At 38.8% G+C, this 25,222-nt stretch overlaps 1 long non-coding RNA gene across 1 annotated transcript in view; it reads right to left on the reverse strand.

The window, feature by feature from the left end:
• The window catches only part of LOC132498662 (uncharacterized), a 333,526-nt gene that overhangs the window by 145,934 nt on the left and 162,370 nt on the right, over positions 1–25,222 (reverse strand). The window lies entirely within an intron of this gene.

The raw sequence follows: 25,222 nt of genomic DNA on the forward strand, positions 1-25,222 counted from the left end.
AAACCTGTTTTGTCACAGAACTCTTATTTCTGGCATAAGTGGAATCTCCAGAACTCATATTGCATGGGACTGAATTTAGGAAAATCTGTACTACACTTATCTGCGTTAAAAGGTCTCCAGTAGAGACCTTTTGAAAGATGAGCTACATCACAGAATCACAGAGACAGGACAGTTCAAATCCCCAGTGGCTACTTGATTTCCCTCATCTCCAACCTGTGGTAACATATTCCTGGTTTGTCTGTGCTGTGAACACCAGATGGGTAGCCAATACTACCTTCACACTATTCTTAACCGGCTGGAAATTCTCCACTTCCTAACATATCTCCTTTCTCCTCCAAGTTACTCTATAAAGTCAATTCTTACCACCAAAGAGCAGTAAAACAAGACTTTCACTGCAACTGGGTGTGGTCACCACATATTTCTTGTGTTTACTGTGTCGTTTGTAGCCAGCCTTCCCTGTCTGAAGGTTATAGGCTGTAGCGATCCAATTTCTGATGCAGTTTGGCATGAAAAATATGGAAGCAGAGAAGTCCTAGATTAGGGATTCTTCATCCACACTCCATCCAAGGGTACAGCAAAGTGACTCCCATCCAGTGTTGCAGGACCCCAGACCCTCTGCCCTGTGGTATTTCTCACGCCCTCAATCTTTGTATAGATGGAAAGACAACTCATGTTGCAGTTGCTGCAGAGATAGATAGCCATGCTCCCTACTCCTACGCAAGGGTTCTCTTAAGCTGCTTTGTGATGCAAAACAGCAGCCTTCAAAGCAGTGCTGACATGCATGTCAGGCACACCCAGATGCCTAAAGATTAGGGCAGGTTGTGTTTCAAAACGGACATGGTTTGTGCACTGTATCAACCCTGGCATCACCAGACAAAAGATGACTCCTCTCTGCACCACAAAAACTTTCTTTCTGGTGATAAAGCATTTCCCCCTATCAATATGGTCTTACAAAAATGGTATGTTTCTTCTCCCTTCTTTGATATAAGGTAAGTGGAACAAGAAAAAAAAAGAAATATAATATGGAAATAACTGATACATTCTATTAGTTCTTTGAATGTCTGAATCCTGTGAGTATATAAACATAATCCTATACTGAGGACAGGAATTGTGTCTTATTTACTTCTCTAATCCCCACAGTTCCTGGCAGTGATCTACACTTGGTAGGCACTCAGAAATAGCAAAATGAATTAATGAATTAGTTTCTTCTAATTACTTGATTAGAAGAAAAAGTAGAAAAATCATTGTTTAAGAAATAGACTCCCACCAATTTCAAATGAGACCTCTTCTTTGATAAAATTCAGGAATATTTTTATAAAATCCTGTAGGATCATTGGTTCCTTGGAAATACAATATTCCACTTAGGATTTTAAGTAGGAATTTAGTAAAAGTGATTTGTCCCTTAAATACAGAACCTGCCCAAACTATCCTACAACCATATTCTCCTTTCTTAGAACTAAAAATGTAATGAAACTATCTTAAATTCATGATTACTTAGAAATAACTAGAGAAAAAAATCACTCGTGTGCACACACTGTATAATCCCAAATACATGTACATGAGAATGTGAAAGGTATTTCCAATTACTATCAAACAATAGTTCTGACTTAGGTATTTATGCTAGTTCAAGTGCAATCCGAGACCATGGCATGTTAGGCTGGCAACTACCATGGAGATCTGCTAAAAAGCCTTTCCCTCCTCATCTAATAAACAAGGGAATTGAAACACAGAGGGGTACAGTAACATTGCCTAACTCAGCATGGCATGTTACTGGCAAATCCAGGACTAGAACCCAAGTTTCCCAGTTCCCAGCCCAATACTCCAGAGTTGATCGCTCAGCTTTTCCAGACTAAATCAACTCCACCCCCGTGGACTAGTGAGCCTCTCCCGATGGGTCAGATATCAGTCTCATTAGAAACAAGATTGTTTGTTTCTTGAAAACACAATGTTTTGCACCATCTTTTCCTAGGGCTTTGGCTTTAAGAATTTTGTTCCTAATAGAGATCTTATTTGTGTTGACAACATACTTCAAGAGCTAAGCAGTGATATGGTTGCACCTTGAGCAAGACATTGAAAGGAAGATTTATCTGATAACTACACGTGGACAAGGAGCGGAATAGTAGATTTAATAGTGAATTAGTCCTTCAAGAATCTCACTTGAAGTTCATTAGCCTTTTTTTCTGTTATTTAGAGAATTTTCATGCAATTAGCTAAAATGACTTATAGGACATATCCCTTAATGTTTTAGCATCATAAAAAACAGGCAATCCTGGTGAAAGTACAATTCAATTCTATGGTTAACCAAATCAGATTTTCTTGAAATACAGAAGAATGAAGTTATGGATAGAAGGAAAACAAAACAAAACAGGAAAACAAAACAAGTGCTTGATCCAGGATCTAGACCCCAGCTATAACTCTATCCTTAAAAACGGTTCACCTGGTGACAACTTTACTAGTGCAATAACTTACAAAGAATGGTAAATTGGCACATAATGGGAACATTGGGTGTAAAGTATCCTTTAGACAGGCTTTGCTTATTTTATGTAGCAAGTATTTTTTACAAGTTTTGCCAGAATTAAGAGAGCCCTAAATAACATCTGTTCCTTAGGAAAGAAAAGACCATTTTTCTTAAATTATAGTGTCTCCTGGCAGGAAAGAGGTTAGGTCTATTTCTTCAGAGATAGTTTCCAGTTCTCCAGACTTAAAGGAATCAACAGACTGGGGGAAAAAAGAAGTGCATAGCAGAAGTCTCTGTGTCACACTGGGTCTGCATTGACTGCCCTGGAGTCCCTTTCCATCTGAAAGGAAGAGGGTGAGGCTGGCTGATGCAGGAGGACAGGTCTGCTCTGTGTCTGGCCACTTCGTGTCAGCTGGCAGGGGCAGGACTCCAGGAGCCAGCAGCTTATCAGCCCTGGGGCTCTCGAGAAAGCTCACCACTGAAAGATGGGCCCTGAGGGAGCAGAACTTCGTCAGCTTGACCATCTGAGTTCTGCTTCCTATTACAACTCCATTTAGCAGGAGAAATGATTTCCTAGTGGTCGGGCATGTTCAGATTTATTGCTTTATTTGCTGTCTGTTGAATTAAGGAGAAAAATCCACCACAAGAATTCCTTAGCAATGCTGAAAGGTCATTTGTCTCACAAAATTCTATCCTTTCATTGCACTCTTTCTATCTAGAATTTCTCTAATGGTCCTGTAATAATTCTAGCATTTGGTCTCAGCAGCCTTCTCTGTATGAAACACCAGTTTTGGCCAAGTTCAAATAGCCTCTGTACACTCTAAAAGTGATCTGTTTGGCAGAGTGCATTTGTAATAATTCCAAAGTTTTTATTTCCATTGTCAGCATACCCACATTCAAGCTATTGTAAAACATGCACACACATTTCAAGTATCCAGACCCTCAAGGAACTTTCTGAAGAAATTCATCTGCAGATCAACATAATTGGCATTGAAGCAGAAGAATTCTTTTTCAATAATATAGGATGTGCATTATTGACATCATGCTTTTCCAAAGAATGATGTTTATTTTGATTACTATTCATGATAAAGGATAGTATTATGATTACTATCCATATAAGGCTACATTAATTAAAAAATCTGGTTCTAAGCAATAGTCAATATTTTAGTTGCATAATAGATTATATGTATTCAGATCAATTTCTTAATGTTCATTTAGCTTTTAGAAACTCCAGTAAGTATATGATAGTCTTCTTCTTATTATTATTAATAATAGGTCTCTTTTGACTTTTTGCCTCTAAGCTACCTCTCATGATTTATTGTTATTCACACATTTTAACTCATTTTGAGATAGTGTGGTCAGCTCTGTGTTGTACAGAATGCAGGTCCCTTGAGGAGTCACCATGGCACAAAGTTAACAGATTGTGACTTGCAGCTGGACAAGTTGGATGGACTTTTAGGCAAGGGTCTTCCACTGGCCCCTGCTCATGTGCTAGCACCCTGGGAGGGCCCTTGACCAGATGGTGCCAGCCCAATAAACTGCAGGTGCCAGTATGTGGCACAAGTACTTGGCAGCATCTCAAATGAAAGGCAGCAAAGTACAGTGGAAGGAGGCTTTGGACTCAAACAGATTGGGTTTAAATCCTGCTCTGACACTTAATCTGTGAAATAACCTTGGGCAGGTTATTAACAGTTCTTTGACTTCCAGAGAGAAAATTAATCATTAAGAGTTATAGCTGGGGAGATTGGTTCAAGATGGCAGAAGGACAGGCACTCACTCCCTCTTGCAAGAGTACCAGAATCACAACAAACTGATGAACAATCATCGTCAGGAAGACACTGGAACCCACCAAAAAAGATACCCCACATCCAAAGACAAAGGAGAAGCCACAACGAGACGGTAGGAGGGGCTCAATCACAATAAAATCAAATCTCATAACTGCTGGGTGGGTGACTCACAAACTGGAGAAAAATTATACCACAGGATTCCACCCACTGGAGTGAAGGTTCTGAGCCCCACGTCAGGCTTCCCAACCTGGGGGTCTGGCAATGGGAGGAGGAATTCCTAGAGAATCAGAATTTGAAGGCTAGCGGGATTTGATTGCAGGACTTCCACAGGACTGGGGGAAACAGAGACTCCACTCTTGGAGGGCACACACAAAGTAGTGTGCAAATCGGGATCCAGGGGAAGGAGCAGTGACCCCATAGGAAACTGAACCAGACCTACCTGCTAGTGTTGGAGGGTCACCTGCAGAGGAGGGGGGTGGCTGTGGCTCACCATGCAGACAAGGACACTGACAGCAGAAGTTCTGGGAAGTACTCCTTGGCATGAGCCCTCCCAGAGTCCAACATTAGCCCAAACTAAGAGCCTGGGTAGGCTCCAGTGTTGGGTGACCTTGGGCCAAGCAACCAACAGGGAGGGAACCCAGCCCCACTCATCAGCAGACAAGCGGATTAAAGTTTTACTGAGATCTGCCCACCAGAGCAACAGCCAGCTCTACCCATCACCAGTCCCTCCCATCAGGAAACTTCCACAAGCCTTTTAGATAGCCTCATCTACCAGAAGGCAAAGAGCAGAAGCAAGAAGAACTACAATCCTGCAGCCTGTGGAACAAAAACCACATTCACAGAAAGATAGACAAGATGAAAAGGCAGAGGGCCATGTACCAGATGAAGGAACAAGATAAAACCCCAGAAAAACAACTAAATGAAGTGGAGATAGGAAATCTTCCAGAAAAAGAATTCAGAATAATGATAGTGAAGATGATCCAGGACCTCGGAAAAAGAATGGAGGCAAAGATCGAGAAGATGCAAGAAATGTTTAACAAAGACCGAGAAGAATTAAAGAACAAACACCTAGAAAAATTAAAGAACAAACAAACAGAGATGAGCAATACAATAATTGAAATGAAAAATACACTAGAAGGAATCAATAGCAGAATAACTTAGGCACAAGAACGGATAAGTGACCTGGAAGACAGAATGGTGGAATGCACTGCTGTGGAATAGAATAAAGAAAAAAGAATGAAAAGAAGTGAAGACAGACTAAGAGACCTCTGGGGCAACATTAAATGCAACAACATTCACATTATGGGGTCCCAGAAGGAGAAGAGAGAGAGAAAGGATCTGAGAAAATATTTGAAGAGATTATAGTCCCTAACATGGGAAAGGAAATAGCCACCCAAGTCCAGGAAGCGCAGAGAGTCCTAGGCAGGATAAACCGAAGTAGAAACACACTGAGACCCATAGTAATCAAATTGACAGAAATTAAAGACAAAGAAAAATTATTGAAAGCAACAAGGGAAAAATGACAAATAACATACAAGGGAACTCCCATAAGGTTAACAGCTGATTTCTCAGCAGAAACTCTACAAGTCAGAAGGGGGTGGCATGATATAGTTAAAGTGATGAAAGGGAAGAAATTACAACCAAGATTACTCTACCTGGCAAAGATCACATTCAGATTCGATGGAGAAACCAAAAGCATTACAGACAAGCAAAAGCTAAGAGAATTCAGCACCACCAAACCAGCTTTACAACAAATGCTAAAGGAACTTCTCTAAGTGGGAGACACAAGACAAGAAAAGGACCTACGAAAACAAAGCCATAACAATTAAGAAAATGGTAATAGGACCATACATATCGATAATTAACTTAAATGTGAAGGGATTAAATGCTCCAACCGAAAGACACAGGCTAGCTGAATGGATACAAAAACAAGACCCATATATATGCTGTCTACAAGAGACTGACTTCAGACCTAGGGACACACAGAGACTGAAAGTGAGGGGATGGAAAAAGATATTCCATGAAAATAGAAATCAAAAGAAAGCTGGAGTGGCAATACTCATATCAGATAAAAGACTTTAAAATAAAGAATGTTACAAGAGACAAGGAAGGACACTACATAATGATCAAGGGATCAATCCAGGAAGAAGATATAACAACTATAAATATATATGCACCCAACATAGGAGCACCTCAATACATAAGGCAACTGCTAACAGCTATAAAAGAGGAAATCGACAGTAACACAATAATAGTGGGGGAATTTAACACCCAACTTACACCAATGGACAGATCATCCAAAAAGAAAATTAAGAAAGAAACAGAAGCTTTAAATGACACAACAGACCAGATAGATTTAATTAATATTTATAGGACATTACATCCCAAAACAGCAGATTACACTTTCTTCTCAAGTGCACAAGGAGCATTCTCAAGGATAGATCACATCTTGGGTCACAAATCAAGCCTCAGTAAATTTAAGAAAATTGAAATCATATCAAGCATCTTTTCTGACCACAATCCTATGAGATAAGAAATTAATAACAGGGGAAAAAACGTAAAACCACAAACACCTGGAGGCTAAGCAATATGTTACTAAATAACCAAGAGATCACTGAAGAAATCAAAGAGGAAATCAAAAAATACCTAGAGACAAATGACAACGAAAACACGACGATCCACAACCTATGTGATGCAGCAAAAGCAGTTCTAATAGGGAAGTTTAGAGCAATACAAGCCTACCTGAAGAAACCAGAAACATCTCAAATAAACAGTCTAACCTCACACCTAAAGAAACTAGAGAAAAAGGAACAAACAAAACCCAAAGTTAGTAGAAGGAAAGAGATCATAAAGATCAGAGGAGAAATAAATGCAATAGAAACAAAGAAAACAATAGCAAAGATTAATAAAACGAAAAGCTTGTTCTTGGAGAAGATAAACAAAACTGATAAACCATTAGACAGGTTCACCAAGAAAAAGAGGGAGAGGACTCAAATCAATAAAATTAGAAATGAAAAAGGAGAAGTTACAACAGACACCGCAGAAATACAAAGCATCCTAAGAGACTACTACAAGCAACTCTATGCCAATAAAATGGACAACCTGAAAGAAATGGACAAATTCTTAGAAAGGTATAAGCTTCCAAGACCAAATGAGGCAGAAACAGAAAATATGAACAGATCAATCACAAGCAATGAAATTGAAACTGTGATTAAAAATGTCCCAACAAACAAAAGTTCAGGACCAGGTGGCTTCACAGGTGAATTCTATCAAACATTTAGAGAAGCGCTAACACCGATCCATCTCAAACTCTTCCAAAAAATTGCAGAGGAAGAAACACTCACAAACTCATTCTATGAGGCCACCATCACCCGGATACCAAAAACAGACAATGATACTACAAAAAAGAAAATTACAGAGCAATATCACTGATGAATATAGACACAAAAATCCTCAACAAAATACTAGCAAACAGAATGCAACAACACATTAAAAGGATCATACACCATGATCAAGTGGGATTTATCCCAGAGATGCAAGGATTCTTCAATATATGCAAATCAAACAATGTGATACACCATATTAACAAATCGAAGAATAAAAACTATATGATCATCTCAATAGATGCAGAAAAAGCTTTTGACAATATTCAACACCCATTTATGATAAAAACTCTCCAGAAAGTGGGCAAAGAGGGAACCTACTTCAACATGATAAAGGCCATATATGACAAACCCACAGCAAACATCATTCTCAATGGTGAAGAACTGAAAGCATTTCCTCTAAGATCAGGAACAAGACAAGGATGTCCACTCTTACCACTATTATTTAACATAGTTTTGGAAGTCCTAGCCACTGCGATCAGAAAAGCAAAAGAAATAAAAGTAATTCAGATTGGAAAAGAAGAAGTAAAACTGTCACTGTTTGCAGATGACATGATACTATACATAGATATTCCTAAAGATGCCACCAGAAAACTACTAGAGCTAATCAATGAATTTGGTAACGTTGCAGGATACAAAATTAATTCACAGAAATCTCTTGCATTCCTATACACTAACGCTGAAAAATTTGAAGGAGAAATTAAGGAAACACTCCCATTTACCATTGCAACAAAAAGAATAAATTACCTAGGAATAAATCTACCTAGGGAGACAAAAGACCTGTATGCAGAGAAGTATAAGACACTGATGAAAGAAATTAAAGATGATACAAATAGATGGAGAGATATACCATGTTCTTGGATTGGAAGAATCAAAATTGTGAAAAAGATTCTACTACCCAAAGCAATCTACAGATTCAATGCAATTCCTATCAAACTACCACTGGCATTTTTCACAGAACTAGAACAAAAATTTTTACAATTTGTATGGAAACACAAAAGACCCCGAATAGCCAAAGCAATCTTGAGGGAAAAAAACGGAGCTGGAGGAATCAGACTCCCTGACTTCCGATATACCACAAAGCTACAGTAATCAAGACAGTATGGTACTGGCACAAAAACAGAAAAATAGATCAGTGGAACAGGATAGAAAGCGCAGAGATAAACCCACGCACATATGGTCACCTTATCTTTGATAAAGGAGGCAAGAATATACAGTGGAGAAAAGACAGTGTCTTAAATAAGTGGTGCTGGGGAAACTGGACAGCTACATGTAAAAGTATAAAATTAGAAAACTTCTTAACACCATACACAAAAATAAACTCAAAATGGATTAAAGACCTAAATGTAAGACGACACTATCAAATTCTTAGAGGAAAACATAGGCAGAACACTCTATGACATAAATCACAGCAGATCCTTTTGGACCCACCTCCTAGAGAAATGGAAATAAAAATAAAAATAAACAAATGAGATCTAATGAAACTTAAAAGCTTTTGCACAGCAAAGGAAACCATAAACAAGATGAAAAGACAACCCTCAGAATGGGAGAAAATATTTGCAAATGAAGCAACAGACAAACTATTAATCTCCAAAATTTACAAGCAGCTCATGCAGCTCAATAACAAAAAAACAAACAACCCAATCCAAAAATGGGCAGAAGGCCTAAATAGACATTTCTCCAAAGAAGATATACAGACTGCCAACAAACACATGAAAGAATGCTCAACATCATTAATCATTAGAGAAATGCAAATCAAAATTACAATGAGATATCATCTCACACCGGTCAGAATGGCCATCATCAAAAAATCTAGAAACAATAAATGCTGGAGAGGGTGTGGAGAAAAGGGAACACTCTTGCACTGCTGGTGGGAATGTGAATTGATACAGCCACTATGGAGAACAGTATGGAGGTTCCTTAAAAAACTACAAATAGAACTACCATATGACCCAACAATCCTACTACTGGGCATACACCCTGAGAAAACCATAATTCAAAAAGAGTCATGTACCAAAATGTTCACTGCAGCTCTATTTACAATAGCCAGGAGATGGAAGCAACCTAAGTGTCCATCGACAGATGAATGGATAAAGAAGATGTGGCACATATATACAATGGAATATTACTCCGCCATAAAAACGAATGAAATTGGGTCATTTGTAGAGACATGGAGGACTCTAGAGACTGTCATACAGAGGGAAGTCAGAAAGAGAAAAACAAATGTTGTATATTAACGCATATATGTGGAACCTAGAAAAATGGTACAGATGAAGTGCTTTACAGGGCAGAAATTGAGCCAGAGATGTAGAGAACAAACGTATGGACACCAAGGGGGGAAAGTGGCCACGGGTGGTGGTGGTGGGATGAACTGGGAGATTGGGATTGACATATATACTCTAATATGTATAAAATGGATAACTAATAAGAACCTGCTGTATAAGAAAATAAATAAAATAAAATTCAGGAAAAAAAAAAGAATTATAGTTGGGTTTAATATGGTTGGTTGTCCAGATCAGTGGTTAAAGGTATCATTGTCTACGTTTCATCCTGCTCTGTCATTTTCTAGTTGCTCAACCTTGGGCAGGTTCCCATAAATCATGCTATGTCTTTGTTTCTTCACCTGCAACGTGGGGGTAATAATTGTAACTCTCTTAGGGCTTTGGAAGGATTCATTTTTTTTTTTATTTTTTTTTTTTTGCGGTACACGGGCCTCTCACTGTCGTGGCCTCTCCCGTTGCAGAGCACAGGCTCCGGACGCGCAGGCTCAGTGGCCATGGCTCACGGGCCCAGCAACTCCGCGGCATGTGGGATCTTCCCGGACCGGGGCATGAACCCGTGTCCCCTGCCTCGGCAGGCGGACTCTCAACCACTGCGCCACCAGGGAAGCCCGGATTAACTTTTTAAAATAAAGGAAAACCATCTTTCACAATACTTGGCATGTAGTAAGCACTCAGTATTAGTTATTTAATTTTATGAAGGGGATCTCAAGTTGATAGCATTAGTGGGTATGCCATTCCCTAAGTCTAGTGTCTCTTTTAACAATCCTTCTGTCCATGGTTTCTGTTCTCTGTGTTCTAAGACCATGAGACCACAATTGTGAGAATGACAGTAACTGCAGAGTTAGTGAAAGGAAATACACTCTATTGTTCACTTTGTAAATCTTATCTTTAAGCTGTTAAAACAATTTCTATCTTTGAAATATCTAGCCCTTAAGCCAGTTATGTTGAAGAAAAAGCATACATCACTTATCCTCTCCACTGAAATATCTATGCTTATTTTGTAGTGAAACAGTTGTAGCTGATGTAAACACTTCCAATCAAGTTACTTAGGAAATGTTTTCCTATTTTCATTAAATATTGTTTATCCCAAAGAGAAATGCTTTATGCCTTCCACATTACTTTTAGAACAATACATATTTATAACATAATATACCACTTTTGGAACTTTTTTGCACTTCAGTTTCTAAAAAAATGATATTTACATAAATTTTCCTCACGCATTTGTGTAATTTTCTCAAGTACACTCTTTGATGATTTTACATATACATGCTCCCTTCATCTTCTAATCGTAGATTTGTTTATCTCCTCATTCAATCAGAATATTTTAGATGAATACTGAAATAATTATTGGCTTTAAAAAAATCATGTAATCATAGCTGGGTATGGATGTAAATCATATACATATTTCATCAGTTTTAAAATATACTCATTCTTTATACCAAATTTCATACAGATGGATTTTTAAATTACTTTTGATATATAGTTTGTATTTATAAATAAAGTTGGCTTAACCCTGCTATCATCTAAAGAAAGCTTACTGTCAGTTTCTAAACATTGGAAATGTAAAGGACATTTCTATTTACTATTGGTGCATAATTTATGCATATATTATCTGTGTACATATATGCCAATATATTACATATAAATATATAGTATTACATATTAAATTAGCAGCAGTATATGCTACTAATGCAGTCAAGGTATCATCTTGACATCCTCTAATCATTTTTTTGCATCCTGTCCCTTCTACTACCATCTCTACTGGTCATGATTATTGTACCATCCATACCCATTCAATAATTATGTTGGAAGATGCCAAGGAATTCTGTGTTTCTGTGCTTTTCTTTCCTTCTCATGGTATCTCCATCCTCCCCTAGCCTCCATCCCTATCCCAACACACCCACATGGGCCATGCATGCCTATGTGCATGCACACACACACACACACACACACACACACACAATGATACTTCTTCAAGTCCATGCCTACAATGAAAGCTGCCTTAACCATGTTTAAAAACGTATGCTATTTTCTATTGTATTTGTACATAGGTAAATTGTACATATCTAAAAATATATATATTAATTTATATACACATCTATATCTTTAGGGATAACATATAAAAGTATGTAATTATATATATGACCACACACAATTTTGTTTCCTTCTTTTTAGTCAAAGAGTGGTTTTCCTTTCAGCTGTTAATACGGTGCACAGAGGAAGTTAAATACTCTTCTCCCAGTGACTCTACAACCTGGGAGCCAAATGATGCCTTTTACAGACATCCCCTTTCCGTATACAGTATTTCTAGGCTATAACTCAGAGAAGGTGAGAGTTGCAAATAGGGCAACGGCACACACTCTTTTGGCTATTTCTTTATATGTGCAGCTGTGGCCTCCATAGGTGTTAGGTTTGGATGTTTTTCTACACTGCTTTTAGATTATATTGAAAGGAGTCAGAGTTAATAAACATAAGCTGTGAGAAAGTTGGTCTTTTTTTAAAACATAAGTGCAAAGACCCTTTTATTCCAAGTTCCTGGCTCAGTACCTAGCACATAGTGGGCACTCAAAATATATAGATTACATGACTGACTGAATGAATGAATATAGTACTATCTTGGTTCAAGGAAAAATGAAAAGTGGGGAAGATGAAATTTCTCATTTCCAGGGATGCATCACTATGTATTTTGAAGATAGAGACGAGAACCTGGTGGCCCAGAACGCATGGGCAGTTTCCCAATCATGCAGAAAGAAACTTGACAAGTTTTCCATTAGAGACTCAGAGTGATGATCTGGTTACAGAACCCCAGACATGGGCCAAGATCAAACAAAAAAGTTGAAGAGGGCTTCCCTGGTGGCGCAGTGGTTGAGAGTCCGCCTGCTGATGCAGGGGACATGGGTTCGTGCCCCGGTCCGGGAAGATCCCACATGCCACGGAGCGGCTGGGCCCGTGAGCCATGGCCGCTGAGCCTGCGCGTCCGGAGCCTGTGCTCTGCGATGGGAGAGGCCACAACAGTGAGAGGCCCGTGTTCCGCAAAAAAAAAAAAAAAAAAAAAAAAAAAAAAAAAAAAAGTTGAAGAGAGGTCACTTAGTCTAAACATACTCATATTTCTTAATCAATAAACTTGTGAACCAATGAAAACCTTGTTCTCACCATGTGGCCTCAGTCAACCCGTGAAGTAAGCTTCAGACTCAGCAGAAAATGTGTGAAAAACAGTCTCATAATGACACTCTGGTGTTACCCATGGTCTACTGATCATAGTGCAGGTACCTTGTATTAATGATTGCTTAGGGTAAATGACATACTAAAGTCCAATAAAAACATCTTCCATGTATAGAGACAACATTCTACACACTCCCTAAATTTAATCCTACTACTGAAAACAAACAGGAGGCCTGGCCACCGCCACTTTTAAAGAAAGTGTCATCAGCAATCTAACCTTCTTCACAGTCTTTCTGGACATAGGTGGCCACTTTAGGGATGGCTCTACAAAGGCTGCTTAATGTACAATTGAGTAGGCTCTTCTTTGGAAAAGAGAAACCCAGCTGACCTTCCTGATCTCCCCTGACTCAGCATTTGCTTAGACTGGTGCATTTGCATACATTCCGGGCAGCCTAATTCCTTCTAACTTAGTAATAAAAACATGGCAAGATGAGATACACACCATGTTTCATGCATTTTAATGTCCTAATATTTGTGAACTTGGAATGAAATATAAAATATATCCAATTTAAGCAGCCTAGCAAGCTGCCTGCCTGGCCATCTGTTCATTTCTACTAGCTTTTCTACTTCTTAGTCATTTCATTTCTGTTGTTAATTGTAACTGCACTTTTATGCTGATGGCACAAATCCTGAGGCCCTTTTTAATGCCACTCGCAGACCTGCCCCTGACCCCTGCTCATCTAAAGTGATGGCTTAATCTCAGTTGCTTTTAAATGTATATTTATCCTCAAGAAGTGTTTTCTGGAATAATAGAGTTCCATGAAAAGAATCTTATTTCTTGTTTCGTTTTTCACATTGGCTAACCAGGTCCAGAGTCTGGTCCCCAGTACTGTGTCATTTTTCTCTCTTGTCTTACTCTCTCTGAATTCCGTCACAGCTGAAGCTTTCAATCACATTATCCTGTTGCACGTTACGATTTTGCTTTCATATTGCCACCTACTCTGCTTAATTAAATAATTTGTTGACGCACTCAGATTTCTGTTTACTCTAGCCCAGGCATTCCAGCCAAGATAATTATATCTAGGGTTTCAGGATATGCCCGTGGTAAAATGTTGAAAAAGGGAAAATTTGTCTTTGAACTTTCTCCCAGACAACTTATCAACTCTATTTCCTCTCTTTGCTCTTTCTTTTCCCTCCTTTCAATTTGTCCCCAACATGTGAAGTGATCATCCATTCTGGATATTCTCATCCAAGCCTGATTTTAAATATTCTTCCCCGTTGTCCTTAAACCTAATTATAAGTTCATTGTCTCTATTCTGGTTAAAAATATACTGAAATTGGCAAAACTCTAATCCTACTATTCCCACTAAGATATTAATAAATAAGAAGGCTGCCAGTTCTTGAGCACTTACGTTAGTTCAACAATGTTGAAAATAAAGTAATTATTGAGTGTCATGTGTGCTCAGGGCCCCATGGCAGGTGCCAGGGGTATGAAAAGGAATAAGACACTAGTCCTTGAATTCCCAAGGCATGGAGTTTAGTAAAGAAAACAGACATAGACATAGAAAATCATAATGTCTTATGATGAGTCCCACAATGATCTTGTATCATACGGACTTTGGGAACACAGGTAATGGGCAACTACTCTGAGTTCCCCACCCTTCATCTATACATTCTATGTTTTCTTTCTGAAATAGGTGTTGTTTTTCCTGGTTTTTGATAAATAGTAATTGCTAACAGTTACTGAGAAAATACCAGGTGATAATTAGGGGTTGCTCTAAATATATTATATATATTAACTCATCTAATTCTCACAAATGCTCCCAAAAGTTGACACTTACATCCTCATTTTATAGATGATAAAACCAAGGCACAGAAAGCCTAAATTACCTGGGTGAAGTCACACAGACAATAAGTGTTAGACATCATTTCAATCCAGTTGGTTTGGCTCTAGAGCAGCAAGGTCCGAAAGAAGTTTCTGTGATGATCAAAATGTTCTATAATCTGTGCTGTCCAATACAGCAGCCACTAGCCACATGTGGCTATTGAGCATTTGAAATGTGGCTATTTGCCACTGAGAAAATGAATTCTTAATTTTACTTAATTTTAATAAGCACAGCTCCTGACCTGCAGGTCTGCTCCTGACCACCGGGCTCTGTTCCTTTCCTGGGCAAGGTGATGGCGAGATGGAAAAGAGGGACCTGTCTGAACGGAGATATCTAGAGGGACATTCCATCGGAGATGTTGACAGTTTAATAGGCTGCTCTAGAAAATACTTCAAGACTTGCAAAAATAAATGCTCTCAAGGTGGAATAATTAGTATGGAATTGCAATTTAAAGGGTGGTGCCCCCTATCAGTAACCTCTCATCAAGGCACTTCCATCTACCAACAGGAGGTACCAGTTAACTTCAGCCTTGCTCCTTCCAACACTCAAGAGAAAGGATGATAGACCTTAAAAGACCTTAAGAGTGGAATTTAAGTGCTACCTTTTATTTTAAGCACTATGAATTCCCAGACAACCAGAGACAAATCCAAAATATAAGTTTAAGGAAGAGAGAGAAGAAAGACTTCTGACATGGGTGTAATAATAATATTGAAAACAATAATAATAGCATTTATTGAATATCTTCTTTAAGTCTAGCAGGCAACTTTGATGCATTCTATATCTGTTATCATTTTGTCCTTACAACACGGTAAGGTGGGAACAATTGACTTCATTTTGCAGATGGAAACATAAAGGTGCAGGGTGGTTATGATGCTTGTCCAAGGTCATATGTCATATAAATTGTGGAATCATGATTTGAACTCCTACATTGTGAGTCTGGATCCAAAGCCTATGCTTTTTCCTCTGTATAAACTACCTTTCTGCTAAAACCTCCCCACAAAGCATCTGATATCTGGGTGTCCAATTCTAGCCTCTAGTCTCAGCTTCAATATCTGACCCCTGGATTACTTACCAAAACCAGTAGAAGAGACTGAAAAAAGTACCTGGGAGGTTCTCCATAATATTGGTTTCCTTGTATAGCTCATCTTATTCAGTACCAACAGATCAATCTTTCTGTTACCAAGTTTCATCCATGTTTCTCAAAACTCCTAGAGTGCTTGTAGGATTAGGCATAAATGCCACAATTTGTCACAGAAGTAGTCCGATTCCACTGATTAGTAAAGGTCTGTTTAGTAACATGTGTCAATATAAAATCTCCATTGCTGTCCAGCTAACTTCCTTACCACACACAGACATGGCCAGACCCTTCATTCATTCTTTTCTTCAGTCTGGAGTTCCCTCATTTCCTCCATCCGTCCAATGTCTAGGCATGTGACGATGTCTAAGTCAAATCCGTTCCTCCATAAATCTCTCCTGATGAATCCAGCACCCCCATCTCTCCAAGCTTGACCTGACTCACCAGTTAGCATCCCTGCCACACATTTTGACACTTCATTGTACAGCATGCTGTTATTGGTTTTTTCCATGCATATAAGTCTTTGTTCTCCAATGAGACCACAAGATGCTTAAGGTCAGGAATACACTATAGAGAGTATTTGGTATCCATTTGGTCATTGAAGGATATTATAAAGGAGTATGCAATGATCACGAGGGTTAGACTCTCTATAGCTTCTAGTTCAGGTCTTACACCATTCAACTGTGATCTTTTCAGGGCAGAGTCTTTTCATTATTTATTTTTATACTTTCCTAAGCGTCCTCGGTGTCTCTTCTAGTATCTTCAAATAGTGAATTCTTTATAAGTGCCTACTGAATAATATTCATAGCAAACTGTGTGCCAGTCACTGTATAAAATGCTGTTAATGGAGCTTCTTATGCAATCCCCACAGAACCACATAAGGCAGGTGGTGTGGGTGCACGGCATACTGTCCTGATCTCCCCTGTAGAACCGATTCTCTCATTTCCCTGTGTCCCAGCAGTGCTGGGGGCTTGTATTACTCTTCAGAATTGCCCTCTGCTGAAGAGAGCCACAGCACACATGGTCATGCTTCCTTCCCTGACTGACTGATGCAAGGTAGGTGACTCCGAAGGGCCATCTTAGCTGCTCGGCTCCTTGTGTCATCAGCTGAGGTGTTTGTTGTGACTGAGCTGTAGGTCAACACCACCCTCTGTCCAGTCCTGTTTCCTTCACTCTCCCACAGATGTGGATACCGCAGTGTCCACAGTAAACCTCCTGCCTGCAAATCCCATCTCAGAGTCTACTTCCCCAGGAACGGACCTAAGACAGTAGGTATTACTATTATCATTATTTCCCTATGATTCATACTAGGAAAGAGAGGCTGAGAGAAGTGAAGTAATTTGATTAAATTTAAACAAGTAGTAGAGGAGGAATGCAGGCCAGGGTGGATGGTCCACCTTCTGTGCTCTTCCCGCCATGATGTGCCACCTCAAGAACAAATGCTGGCATCTTGAGGTATATATCTCCCTGTCAAGGTTACTGATGCCTTTGGGCCTTTCCACCAGGGCAGGGCAGCAGGAGTGGACCAAATCTGTGGTGTTTGCTCAGGAGAACACAAGGGTCTGGGACCTCCAGATGTGCGGGGATAATGCAGCACCGGGATCCTCGACCACCTTTTAACCCTCCTTTGAGATCACTGACATCACACAGGCCTTATCTTTGAACCACTTTTTAAAAATCCACAATTATTAAATGACAGAAAAGAAGATTGAGGTGAGACTAATTAGAGGGGAAAAAAATTTTCTTTTGAGGATGGTGATCAGCTGTTTTCTGTTTAACATGACTAAACAGAGGCAATGATTGTAAAGGTACTCATGCACTGTCTAGGGTAAACATGCGAAACACCTTCCTGGCAATGAAGAAAGGTTGTGAGTGATTTCTAAGCATGGTTGTCATTTTGGAATCTCTTCCTCTGAAAGAAAATCATACTAATCACAGAAATCAATTAAAAATTTGGGAGATAGTGTGAAATATTAAGAGGGTACACTCAGGTTCTAGAAACTTGGCATGTATAGAAACTTCCCTACCTCCCTTTAAGATGTAGAACAACTGTGTCTGGAGGACCTTGAAAAGTATCTGGATTGATTTCTTGGGTGGTTTCAGAGGGTAAGGAATGGACCCATATCTTCTCAAGATAGTTGTGTCTTGAAGAGCTGACCCCTGTGATTAATTTGGATTGAAAAAAATTAAGGTGTGAAAACAGGCCTCTCTTTTCTATGTCTTTATTTTTCAGTTTTTCCTGAGACTCTCTGTTAGTGTTTATGGGTAGGAGGGAAACATTTAATTTAACCAAAGAGCTATTTATATCTTATAGTAATAGAGGAAAAAAGACAAAAAAGGATGTGACCCTGAAAAATATGAATGATTAAATATAAATTTTGCAGGTTATTTTTCTGAGCTTGTGTGTGTGTGTGTGTGTGTGTGTGTGTGTGAGAGAGAGAGAGAGAGAGAGAGAGAGAGAAACCTTTTTCTTAAAAGTATTTATTCTAGCCTAATAGTTTGATTTGAGATACACTGCAGTACAATTCTGCAGTAGTTGGACAAAATACATACCTGACAGACACAGAAGATGGTAAAATGCTCTCTTGGTTAAGGACCTGATAAGAGGAAAGATTTAGCTAACTCCAAAGTCCACACAGAATGAAATTTACACCCTCCAGTTTGTGTGCCCATTTTAAATTTATATAAGTTTCTTTAATATCATGTCTTAATTCACCTTCTTTTTCTAAAAACATTTCAAAACATTAAGATAAATTTTTTTAGATTTCAGCCCACAAATTAGTTCAAGTACTTGATATCTCCCACATGGCAAGCAATATACTAAAAGGTAAGGAAACCTTCACTCTAGTTATGGCCTAAAAATATTAGCCCTGGGGAAGCCATTTAACTTCTTTCCATCACTGTGTTCAGATCACTAAAATAAGACTACATTGTGGCTCTCAAATGCTTACAGGGTCAAACAAATAGCATAAATGTACTTGAAGCCGAGATGCTTCATTTGCATATTAACCAAAAGGCACATTCTTCTCTTCCACAAAGACACTTGCTTTCTCCTTTCTTTTAAAACACAGTACCCCCTCAGATTATATTTTGTTTTCCCATTCCTGACAAAGACAGAAATATTTTCTTTCTTCTTAACTGTACTACAAGAAAAGAATAATACAAACACAATGATTAACGTCAACAGACCACTGACTACAACACTGCCAGCCCATCAGGGAATGCCCCAATGGAGTCACACTGGAGAGATCAGCCCCCATCTGCAGAAGCACCTGCTATCATCCACTGTGGCTGGTGGCTTCTATGCAGGAATGCAGGCCCAGTGCTGCCTAATATTCCAATTTTTCAAGAGAAGCCTAACAACATTTAGATTTTTATTTGAAATACACTTGCTTGAAAATTTTGGCAACCAATTCAAAAAATTATAAGAATTCAACTAGGGTCATCACTGTGATGAATAAACAACGAGGCCATCTGTGGCCTGGGGGCTGTCAGTTTGAGACTTTGGGACTAGTTGATTTCTAAGGTTTCCCCCTACTCAAACAGTTCTGTGATTTCCATTGGGAGATCCTGAAGTTTGGATCACAGTGGCATCAATCCAATTAAAATCACAGCTCCAGCTGCCAGAAAGAGAGAGTCTCAGTGTACCTGCATCCTGAAAAAAGGAGCTGCCTAAGAGAAGCCATTCATTACATTTAATAAAGTATCCCGTAACAAGAAGCTAGGAGGGAGTTCATTAAATTCTAAATTAGGAAATGTGTATGTTTAGGTGCTGGTTATAATTCTCTTGAGGCCTATGGAATAATAGGTCTTTGATATTTGATGTAATTAATATTGATTATAAGTTGTATAAGTTTTCTGAAATGGAAATATCAGTTTGGTACATTGTTGATCAAATTTTTATATCTTCAGAAGCCACAAAACCCAATGTCAGGAAGAAAATGCAAATCAGGTCCTTGAACGCACTCCCTGGGCCATATTGGGAACTCACTGAACTCGTTACTAGTCCCAGGAGTTCCGGAGACACATGGCTTCCATTGTGATATATGCTTCTATTGTGTCAGCTTAAGGGGTCTCAAAGTGATTAATGGTATCTAAAAATAGTTCCAGAGAGCATGAATTGACATCTTGGCATGCCGCTTATTTGTTGTGTATCCTTGGCCAAGTTATTTAAACTCTCTGGACTCATTTTTTTCATCTGCAAAATAGGGATTATGTGAGGATTAATCAAAACATTATATAGGCTGACATAAGGTAGATATATAGACTCAGGAAATGTTTATTGAAGTGAAAGAGTATGAGCAACCAACTGGTTTTGTTTAGCAGATCCCAGAATATCTAGGACAGGGTTTTTCATGAGAATTTTCTAACACACTGGGGAGTTGCACCAGTGGTGAGAAAAGACAGGAGTTAGAGTGTAAGCGTAGGAAATCACACGTAGCCCAAAGCTTATCTTATCTTTATAGCAGCCGGACCGTCAAAATCTGAACTAACCCCGGGGATGGGGGGAGCTTAGACATATGAACATATACTCTAATAATAAAAGACACTAAGAAAACCTAAAGATGCTTTTCGCATTTTAAGAAACAAACTCCTTTATTACTTGAGCAGTTTGTTGTACTTCAGATCATTATTGAAGTTCGACTAAAACATGGCCCACTTTATTTTATCACATTATCAGGGCAGAAATTAAAGCAGAATTGATATAGCTGAGGAGGAGCAGGGCTGGAAACTCATCTAAGTTCAGAGTGTGCCAAGAATTCAATTTAGTTTATGAAAATGTCAGAGACTGTCTCTGTCACAGCCGCCCTGACCTCATGAGACACTCTCCATCCACAAGGCCATGAAATTATCCCAGGTGGCCAGTTTCTAGGCCATCACAACCCTTTAAATCGTAGGGAAAACAAAACACAAGAGCATTTATCAAGAGTAGAATTGTAGGTTGGGAGAAAACTTTTGGCTGATGGATGCCTGTGACTTTTTGGGGGCGGGGGTAGTAATTTAAAACTTCTGATATTCCAAGATAGTGCTAATATTTGGCACTTTGGATAGGTGCCCTCCCAGTCCTGATTTTTTATTCTTCTAAGACTTGCATCTAACCTTTGGCCCATTTTGTAATCTCTCCTACCTAAAAGATGGTGTACAGATTGCCTGAGATATAGACTAACAGCTGTGTTTTTTCTGGCAATTCAAACACTTTGAATATAGGCCTTAGTAGTTGAAGTGCTAGTCTGAAAACTCTGCACTGAAGTTCTTTGAGAATTTATCGATTTGTGTTTAGGGACTTTTCAAATGGAAAAATGAAGCTATTCATGTTTTCACAGGCCGTTCCAAATTCCAAACTGTGTCAAGGGTAAAATGTTTCTGTGCTTGAAAGGCCAAGGCAGACTTACGTAACCCAGAAAAGGACAATGTAATGCTACCCCAGAAACAAATGATGGAGATTTTAAAATGTGCTATTCTATAACTTGACGCAATAGGAAGTGGTTCTTTCTCACCCCTTAGGGGAAATGAATTTGGTTTTCATAATAAACCTGTAAGGCCTAAAGAATTAGAAATTCACATAGTTTTTATAAATAAAGAAGGTTTTGTTTTATATTTTCCATATTTGGGAAACCAACTCTCTGAGGAGTTTTGCCAGTGGCATGCTCTATGGGTTTTTCCATGTTGCCACTGGTAATTGTGATCTTTGTACTTTTTTCTTTTTTTTTTTAAACAGTTGGGACTTCAGAGTCTTTGTCTGAAAAGCCCGGTTACCATATAGGTTTGCAGAATTCCTTAGCTAGATATTTTTCCAGGCCAGGTTGTTCTTACTAGTCCATCTTTCACTCACGTTTTAAGCTACAGAATGGGAGGACAGATACCTAAGATTAAAGGAAAGTACAGAAAAGTGTAGAGTACATTGTAGTTGTTGAGAAATATGTGGAAGGTTTTCTATTTGCAGTAGGGTTTACATACTTGAGTTTGTATAGAAGTAAAAGTTTCTACAAAGACAGTAAGCTGGCTAAACCAGCAGTAGCAAAGAAACCAAAACCAAGTCCTTGATTGGCTTGGAACTGAGGGACTCAAGAGGTAAATTTTAGATAAGGAATTGTGGAGAGATGAAAAGGGGGGTGGTGTGCATCCCACACCACTGGCCTAGTGGTTTTTAACTCCAAAGCCCATGGTTTTTCCACAATATTGTCTAGCTGCATTCTGTCTGCAACTATTTCCATTTGGAAACCCAGTAACTGATTTCCAACCATAGGTATATATAATGGAATATTTGCAAGCAATGAGCTTGGTGAGGAATGGTGGTGATTGAAAAGGCAGTACTCATCTTTAAAATAATCTGATAAGACAAATATTCTTGGAGATTGTGTGCCAAGTTTTTTTTTTTAAAGCTAATGTTTCTAACAGAAACTCTGATACATACTCTAAACCACCACAGAAAAACTACAGGATGTTGTAAGAAAAAATTTACGGAGAAAAGAATAAAGGACTGGCACTCAAAGTCTCCAAGAAGTTTTTTTTACCCGTAGCAGGATAAAGCCATAAAAATTAGTAACCAAATACTTTGTTTTAAGGGTGGGACAAACTATTTTTTTAAAAAGCATATAAAAGCTAATCCAAACCTTTATTTAAGCTGATATTTGTTGTGATTTTCTTGCTTTGTGGTGAGCAGAGGTAGAAAAAATGTTCTCCACAGATCCTGAAAATAGAAGATCGTGTGGTCATTGCATTTCCCTTTAGAAGGGTGTAACACCGTTCTACTACCCCTTGCAAAAACCTAAAATTTGATAAAACAGATTAATAGGTATAAATCTTGGAAAGATAAATGCACTGAACAAACTGACGTTATTAACATAGCAACACCTATGATCATCCCAACTCGCTTTCTTGTTTCTTTGCTAATACATTAACCACTGAAGTCATCTATGTCTCTTCCTTGCAGTGTTTTAATTACAGACCATTATTTTTCATCTCGCAGTTCTCTAAAGTTCTTTCTCAATTTGGTTTTCTCAGCAAATGAGAAAAGCTAAGAGATTGGTAATGCATAGAATTTTACTATCTGCAAGGATTTAGTGGTTTGGAGTGAATAAGTTTAATCAATTTCTATATTGGGAAGTTCAACATAATTCATGTAAGCCTACAGTATCTGAAAAGTTACAAATTTCAGAAGGCCTATCTTTTTTATTTTCATTCAATTTTTAATTTTTTTAATTTTCACCCAGATAAGAACTTATCAATCAATTCATACTAAGGAAGTAACATTCATTTATTTCACAAATATTTGTTAGACACCTGACATATGCCAGGCAAAAGCTAGGCACTGGGATCAGATAGTAATATCTAAAAAGAATCGTTGCTCTTGCCAAATCTGTAATGATCCGCAAGAAATAAAGGATGTTAAATTATAACAACTTTAACATATGCTTATAGGGGAGCACAGGTCAGAAACATGTAAGTTAGTTTAGACGGAATAGGGAAAAGCTTATAAGAGGCAGGTCCCACAAATATCTCCCTGGTGAATATTTGTCAGTACTTAAAATTATTATTCATTTATTTGTTTCCATGCTCATTGTCTGTGTGCTCCCAATAGTATGTAAGTTTCTACCATATTTCCAGAGCTTAAACAAGGTCTGGAACACAATAAATATTTCCTAACTAAATGACTAACTGGTAAGAAATGATGCTGAGGAGGTGGATAAGAGCCTTCTAAGTTATGCTGAGATGTTCGGACTTCATTTCCCAACCAGTGGAAAGCATGGAATGGTTTCCAGCAGGAGAATGGCATGATGTGATGTATAGTACCACTCTAGTTCCATAGAGAAAATGGATTGGGCAGAATAGGAAAAGTTAATGACCTTCAGTGAGGGATCTACACCCGAGTACAGGTCAAATTTGATGGTGACCTCAAGTTAATGATGGGGATGGGGATGGAGAGAAGTGGACAGATTCAGGAAATGTTTAAGAAATAGAACCAACAGGCCTTGGTGATTGGATGGATATGGTGCAGGGAGGGAGAGGATTAATCAAGAGAGATTTCAGGTCTGAACCATTAGATGGTTGGATGATATGAATATTTATTAAGATAGGAAACACTGGAGCAAGAAGGGTTTTCTAGGGTAATGTCAAGAACTCAGTTTTGGTTTGTTTTTTTTTTTTTTTGCGGTACACGGGCCTCTCACTGTTGTGGCCTCTCCCGTTGCAGAGCACAGGCTCCGGACACGCAGGTTCAGCAGCCATGGCTCACGGGCCCAGCCACTCCGCGGCATGTGGGATCTTCCCAGACCGGGGCACGAACCCGTGTCCCCTGCATCGGCAGGTGGACTCTCAACCACTGCGCCACCAGGGAAGCCCCCAAGAACTCAGTTTTGAGTGTAGGCACTTTGAGGTATCTTCATGATATCCAAGTAAAAATGTCCAATAGATAATCAAATACATGGGAACAAAACTAAGAAGGGTGCCTGGACTGGAGACAGAAGTTGAACTTCTAGCTCGACAGAGAAATCAGTTGCATCCCAAACTTGTGAGGAAGCTATAATCAGAACAGAGCATTATTTTTCTTTCCATTTTCATGACACTTGGCGTGCCACACTTGCTAAGCATTAGCTGATGATGACAATTTCCTGGTGTCAGACTAGTCTTCAAGTTGAAGTGCCAAACTGCACTGACAAAGCCTGGCCTCGTGCAATTTCCAAATTGCTTGGCAGCTGAAAGAGGTGAAAAACTCATTACCAATCCATCTGTCCTGAGATTCTGCCCTGATTTCTAGGCCAGAGAAATTTGAATAATTTCAAGAAAATTTAAATAGCACACATGGATCAGTACATTCCTTCACTATCAGCTCTATATTCTAGTTTCTTGGGTATTAGCGAAAACCTCAGGAAGTTGAGCAAGGTGGCAGTATTAGCAAGTAGATACCCTAAATGTCGCCTTCATTTCAGTAGAAAACATAATTGAACAGAGAATCAGAGGTCTTTCCATTAAGTATAATACATTTTTGTTACCAGTGCTGATTTTTCTCCCCTCTATTTCTGTGATCTGTGTTTAGGCCTATATTAAGGTACACCTGTACAATAAAATTAAAACACAGTAGGAGCAACAAAGTTAATGGAATGGTCAACTTGACTCTCTTGCTTGTTGCAGAGAAACTTTCCTGAATTCAAGTCTTTACTCCCTTACTTGCCTTCAGTCCTTTTCTCC

Source organism: Mesoplodon densirostris, chromosome 11 (assembly GCF_025265405.1).
Source record: "Mesoplodon densirostris isolate mMesDen1 chromosome 11, mMesDen1 primary haplotype, whole genome shotgun sequence".
Classification (NCBI taxonomy): domain Eukaryota; kingdom Metazoa; phylum Chordata; class Mammalia; order Artiodactyla; family Ziphiidae; genus Mesoplodon; species Mesoplodon densirostris.